Consider the following 6,461-nt stretch of genomic DNA (forward strand, 5'->3'; position numbering starts at 1 on the left):
ATGGCGCCCGAGCCTCTGTTTAATGGTGTGGCTATGTCTCACTCGACTGAGATTTAAGAGAGAAAAAAGAAAATCTGAAAGCACGGATCTTGATGTAAGATCCGACGGACCTATATAGCATCTACTGCAACTTATAGCAAGACTGATGAATATATAAGGACGATTAAATTTTTTTGATCAAAGAAGGGCTTGCCCCTTCCGATTTTCATTACTGAAAACCACCACAATTCACAAGAAGTTCAGCACAACTCCAGCCTAACACGAAGGACTAAAAGCTACCAGATTGAAATCGCAACATCCCAAGAGGCCAACAAAGGCCAAACATCCGCGCTAGAACCCAACATTTCACAACCGACGACACAATCCACATCCTAAACCGATTATTACATCAAAAGAAACCAGGAAACTGAAGGAAGCCCAAAAGCAACTAGAAGAACAACAACGCCAGGGTCGCCACAGCAAGAGTTTTCTTCATTCCAGCCTCGCAACATTGATCTTCCACAGAAAGATAAGGACGATTAATTGTCTTACATAATTAGAAAGATAATTAAAAAGCCACATGCGGCTATGCCCGAAATACACAAGGGCAAAAGAAGAAGGAAGACAATGATCTGGCTCGCTGATCTCTACTTTCTTGATGCGTTGCTGCAGGCCGCGGGAACTAGTCTCCGCGGCGAGCGGCGATGAGCTCTTTCGTGTCCTCAAGACGCTGCTTGAGAACATCCACGGATTCCTCCACCAGCCTTTGGCGCTCGTTGCGGAGCATGTCATTCTCGTCCATAAGTTTCTTGACGATGACGCCGGTCCTCTTCAACAAGGCACTGGTCTGCTCCTGCTGGTCTACACTTCGGATGATCTTCTCCCTCAGCAGGTCGCGCTCGGCCCGGAGCCTCTCATTGCCCTCCCTTAGTTGCCGGATGACGCCGGTAGCCTGTTCAAACGAGGCTTTCATGTCGTCCTGCAACCTCACCCAGCCAGAGATCTGATCCATCTGGCTATGGACGATCGCATGCATGCGCCTGTAACAGTCGTCGCCTGCCCGCGAGAAATTTTCCCAGGCCGCCGCGGCGCGGCGGGACATCTCTGCTGCATTCGTGGCAGGCGGGACCTCCGTGCTGCTTCAGCGGCGCGGCGGGACCTCTGTGCTGCTACTTCCGCGCGGCGGGACATGTCGGCTGCTCTCACAGCGAGGCGGGACATCTCTCGTGCTTCCGCTTCCATGCTCGCCTCTCCCTGGTGCCAATCTCTCGACCCAGAACTCACGCTAGCCATGGCAGACGCAAGGGAAGGATGCTGAATGACTTGTTTGTTTTTGTGGATGAGGAGTTGAGGAGGAATGTGTAGTCATCTTGGCATACTAGTATTTATAACCGAGTACTAATACGCTCCTAAGTGGGAAACCGTTTAGGTTGTGATCGGTGTGAACAGGTTTGCAATTCAATATAGCGTGGTACTAATACGCTACTAAGTGGGGAAACCGTTTAGGTTGTGATCAGTGTGAACAGGTTTGCAATTCAATATAGCGTGGAGTAATTTGGAATGTGACGAGACGCAAGCTCAAAATTTATTGACGGTTCTAGTTTCGAAGTGTGGCACTATTCCCGGATGGAGTACTTCTTTTTCTACTCCCTCCTTTCCGGTTTTATAGGGCTTATCTCAAAATTTTAGTGTTTCCATTTTATAAGGCTCAATTTGGTTGTTCCCCAACACATGTTCAGATTCCAAGGTGCATTAAATCATTGCATGCAAGTATTAAGAGAAAACTAACCAATGCATGTACTTTATGCATGCATGCATTACAATTAATGCATTGATAAACATAATTTTTTGAGAAAAACAAGAGCATTAATTAGGTGCTTTTGCAAACTACAAAAAATATTCCACCACTCACCATCTTGGTTGGTGAGATTTTTGAATTAAGCCCTATAAAGCGGAAAGGAGGGAGTACTGATGTGTACGTGCCATAACTGGCACCGTCGTATACATATCTTACGGTTAATGGGGTGTTCGACAGGAATAGCCGCGTGGCGAGCTCTCACACACTCGTCTGTTTTTTTCTCGAAAAGGAGGATGATGACCCCCGGCCTCTGCATCTGGGAGTCACACACGCATCTGTAGCTACGAATTGTAGTGTTCTCAACCATCCGATTGGCTCTATCATGGATGTTCCTATATACTAAAACATGTCTAGATACATCTATATTTTGACAAATGGAAGGCATGTATTGTGGAACGGAGGGAGTGCTTGTCATCAAAATGGATAAAAAGGGACGTATCTAGAACTAAAATACGTCTACATACATCTCCTTTTATCCATTTTGATGACAAGTAGTACTTCTTACCCAAAGGAACTTTATATCCATCAGACACAAAATATCCGTTCGACTGTTGGAAATTACTGATCTGATGTCGAAGTAATTGCTGCAACGCCACCAAAACCCACCATTTCTTAAGCTAAAGTAGACCAAGGTAATCCCTATATTAGCATATTACTAAGATAAACAGAAGGCACTGTAGAAACATTTAGGACATGAGCTTGTCAATCTGAATGTGGAGGGACACAAGCTTAGCCCCGGCCAGCAGCTTGGGCGGAACTGTCAAGAAGGTCAGCTCCTGCACGTCGACGTCGCCGGGATCCTTGATGCTTGTCACCTCCATTTCCACCTTGACGGCGTCGGTCGTGCCTTTGGGCTCCCCCGGCGGGCCGTTCGCCCACATCTTGGCCACGTAGTGCGGCAGTGGGGATGCCCCTGCTCTAATGCAGACGACCGACACGGCGATAGGCGCGCCGATGTCGAGCACGCCGCCGACCAAGAAAAACGCGCGGCGGTCCTCCTCCGCGAACAGCAAGAGCCGTGGCTCCGACAGTGGCACTTGCAGCTGGAGCACCTTGCCGTACTGGATCCTGTGCACGGGCATGGGATGCGCGGTGCTGATGTGGTGGTAGAGCGCCGGCGGTGGGCCTTCGTAGCCGCAGACGGGCACGGGGCATTTGCAGGGCGCGAGCGGACACACGCTCTGGTGATCGGCGAGCTTGTGGTAAGTGACGTAGAGCCCACAGCCTTCGTGCGGGCACTCCACCCTCACCGATGAAAGGACGGAGTCCACCGCCATGTTCCGCACGTCGAAGCCACCGCCGCGCTCGCACTTCTGGCACTGCCGCTAGTTCCCGGGGCGCTCGACACGGCAGTCCGCGCAGGCCAGGTGCCCTCCCTTGCACTACAGAAATCAATCGAACAGCACATCAATCAAGAAACCTGCACCTTGCTCAATCAGCCGAACGGACGAGGTGTATTCGAACCTCATACACTGGAGGCGTCAAGGGGCGGAGGCACAAGGGGCAGTGGAGCACGGTGAGGTCCATCGAGACCTTAGAGAGCTCCATCGTCGGGTCCTGTTCGGTCTACATGATCCCGCCCTCCTCGTGCACAACCATCTCTCGACTTGGTCTGGGGTATTACAAAGCTTTACCGTCACATATTTTATACTACTTCAAGGTGCATTAAATCAACACATGCAAGTAACAAAAGGAGAGTCACGGCATGCATGCATGCGTTGTAATTAATGCATCGGTAAACGCAAATTATTGAAATATATCGAGTGTAATGCTTTGATGTGTCGCGTCAACTCGTACATCAACGAGAAGTTTAATTATCCACTCCCTCGCGGACTTAACTGCACCTGCCTTTGGCTGTATGACAGGTTGGCCACAGACCTGTCGGGCCCACCTGTCATACATGCAAAGGCAGGAGCGTCCCTCCCTCGCCCATGAGCGTGGTGGCTGGCAAGACTAGGAGAAGCTTTCGCTACACGCTCTCCCTCCCGCACGCGGTGGACATGCAGCAGTTCAATCGGTGTCAGATGGCCAGAAGCGTACTGTAGTACTCCTCCAGTGCAGTAGTACTCCATCATTGTTCGACTTCCCGAAGAGGCGAAGAGCCAAGCGCAGCCCAGACGCTCGTGTGGCAGTTTCATGTGTAGAGTAGTCTAGGATAGCGTGTACCATGCATGTAAGCTTAAAATCGTTGGGGTCGGCTCCATGCTATGTGGTCGTCTCGAAGTTTTTAAAAAAAATTAAAATAGTCTTCTGGCCCTACCTGACACCCTGGTGATTGTAGTTTGCACGCTCATCTGGTCAAGACAAAAATATATATTTTATTTTATTTTTTTGAAAAGGGGGGACTCCCCGGCCTCTGCATCAGAACGATGCATACGGCCACATATATTTTAATTTGTGGTGGGTAAATGTTAGAGGTTGCAGCAAATATATTGTACACTGCGGGTCTTTCAGCCAAGTTTAGAGGCAAGCATGTGGGGCCAGTGCTATGATGTGTCGCGTCAACTCGTACAACGAGGAGAAGCTTGATTTTACTACACGCCTTCTCCCTCACCCATGCGCGCGGTTGCTCGCAAACAAGGACAGGCTTTTGCTTAGTAGTACTTCTACAACAAGCTATCTGTCCCGCTCGCGGTGGACGGACATGCAGCAGTGAATTCGACACTGTAGAAGCAGGAGTAGTAACATCATTGTTCGTCTTCTCGAAGAGGCGAAGAGCCAAGCGCAAACCGAACGTTGCAGTTGCGAACATTAGAGCACGCATATAGCCAGGCTCTTGCATGAGACAAAATTGCTATGTGAGCCCACTATTGTACTAGTACGTACAACTACTTGCTAGTATAGCCCTGTAAACCAGAAAGGAGTATTTGCCCTTCTAGAGATTTCAACAAGTGACTAGACTACACCGAGACGGAGTACATATGGAGCAAAATGAGTGAATCTCCACCGTAAATAAATACGTACTAGTTCTATCGTTTTCCTCTCCGAGGTGCACAATATTGAGTATACTGACTAGTCTCTTTTTGACACGCATTTATGTTTTTTTACACAGTACAGACGCAAGCGCTCATATACACGCGCATACACTCACTCACCCCTATGAACGCACACACGCACGGCACTGTCATCTTGAAATTTACGAAGTCACCATAGGCACCTCATCGTCGATGGGTCCATAGGTGCTTGAATGCCAAGGAGGGAGAGGGTAGCGGTTCCCGAGACGTTGAACGGTCAATGATGCATCCTCAATTACATGCAGAGGGAATTAATTGGAGAAGCAGAATAGAGCCAGCACGATGTGAATGCAACACAGTTTGGACTCTCATATAATAAAGGCATCCCACCACTCCAATCCATCTACTCCCAAGTCTCTGCACAACACTGCTCACTCCAATCCAAGACCAAGTGACCAGAAGCCACAAGCACCTATGGAGGCGATGGACGCGAGCGGCAGTCGGCTGTGCCAAATCATCCAAGGCGCCGGCCTGCGGCCCCGCACCGCGCAGCATTTCCACACGGTGCTGGCAACCGCAGGCATCGTAGCCCTCGCCGACGCCGGCTTCGCCTCTCACATGGACGACATGATGGTCAACTCCATCGCAAGTTCACCGCCGTCAAGAAGCGCGCGGATGACCTTGCCGTACTGCTCCAGCCCGCGCGCCCAGGCTCCTCATTGCCTGCCACCCTCATCGGCCTCCATGGTGACGAACTCTTTCAAGCCCTGGTGGCCCTGCAGGTGCCGGAGGTCACGACAAAGAATGTGCACCTCGAGGCCGCGCTCGCCGCGCAGCGCCTCACCATGCAAGAAACCGTCGACCTGCACATCCACGTCTACGAGGAAATCGTCTACATAGGCCACTACAAGGCAAGCGAGGACAGATAGACGTTGGCCTTCTTCCAGCGGCTGGAATCTTTGGACGCCATTGTTCAGAAGCACGTCGACCTGGCCACGAAAGCCGCTGCTACTTAGGCGCCGTTCGGTGGGCCGGCGCCCTGAGTCGAGGAGGTGGACGTCGTCGATGGATGCATCTCTTCTTGCCTCCTGTAACCAGCACTGCATCGCCTCGTGGCCTTAATGTTTTATTAGTATAGTACTCCCTCCCTTCCCAAATATAAGTCTTTCTAAAGATTCCAGCAAGTGACTACTACATACGGAGCAAAATGAGTGAATCTACACTCTAAACTATGTCTACATACATCTGTATGTTGTATTCCATTTGAAATAGTATCTAAAAAGGCTTATATTTATGAACGGAGGGAGTATATGGCATTTTTATTCCAGTCGTAACGTTTTCACTGTGAGGTGGGACCGCAGTTGAGCAAACCCTCCCCGCCCACCGGGCGTCGGCCGAGTTTAGAATTAGAAGAGAGAAACGAGGGAGGAGAGCTAGCTGTAGCATGGACGCTGTTGTCAGATGGGACTCGTGTTTATAGAATAGGAGTACTGAGCACTCGTGCCTCTTTTTTTGAGGGAAAAATTAGTCGTATGTCTAGTACCACTAGTTGGGTGCGTGCGACCTATAGCTGTCATCACTTTAGGTCTCCTTTTCGAACCACGGCTACGCTTCACAGTACATATTATTTCACGCATTTATCCTCCTATATGTACTCCTAGGCTATTTCC

This window comes from Aegilops tauschii, chromosome 7 (assembly GCF_002575655.3).
Source record: "Aegilops tauschii subsp. strangulata cultivar AL8/78 chromosome 7, Aet v6.0, whole genome shotgun sequence".
NCBI lineage: Eukaryota > Viridiplantae > Streptophyta > Magnoliopsida > Poales > Poaceae > Aegilops > Aegilops tauschii.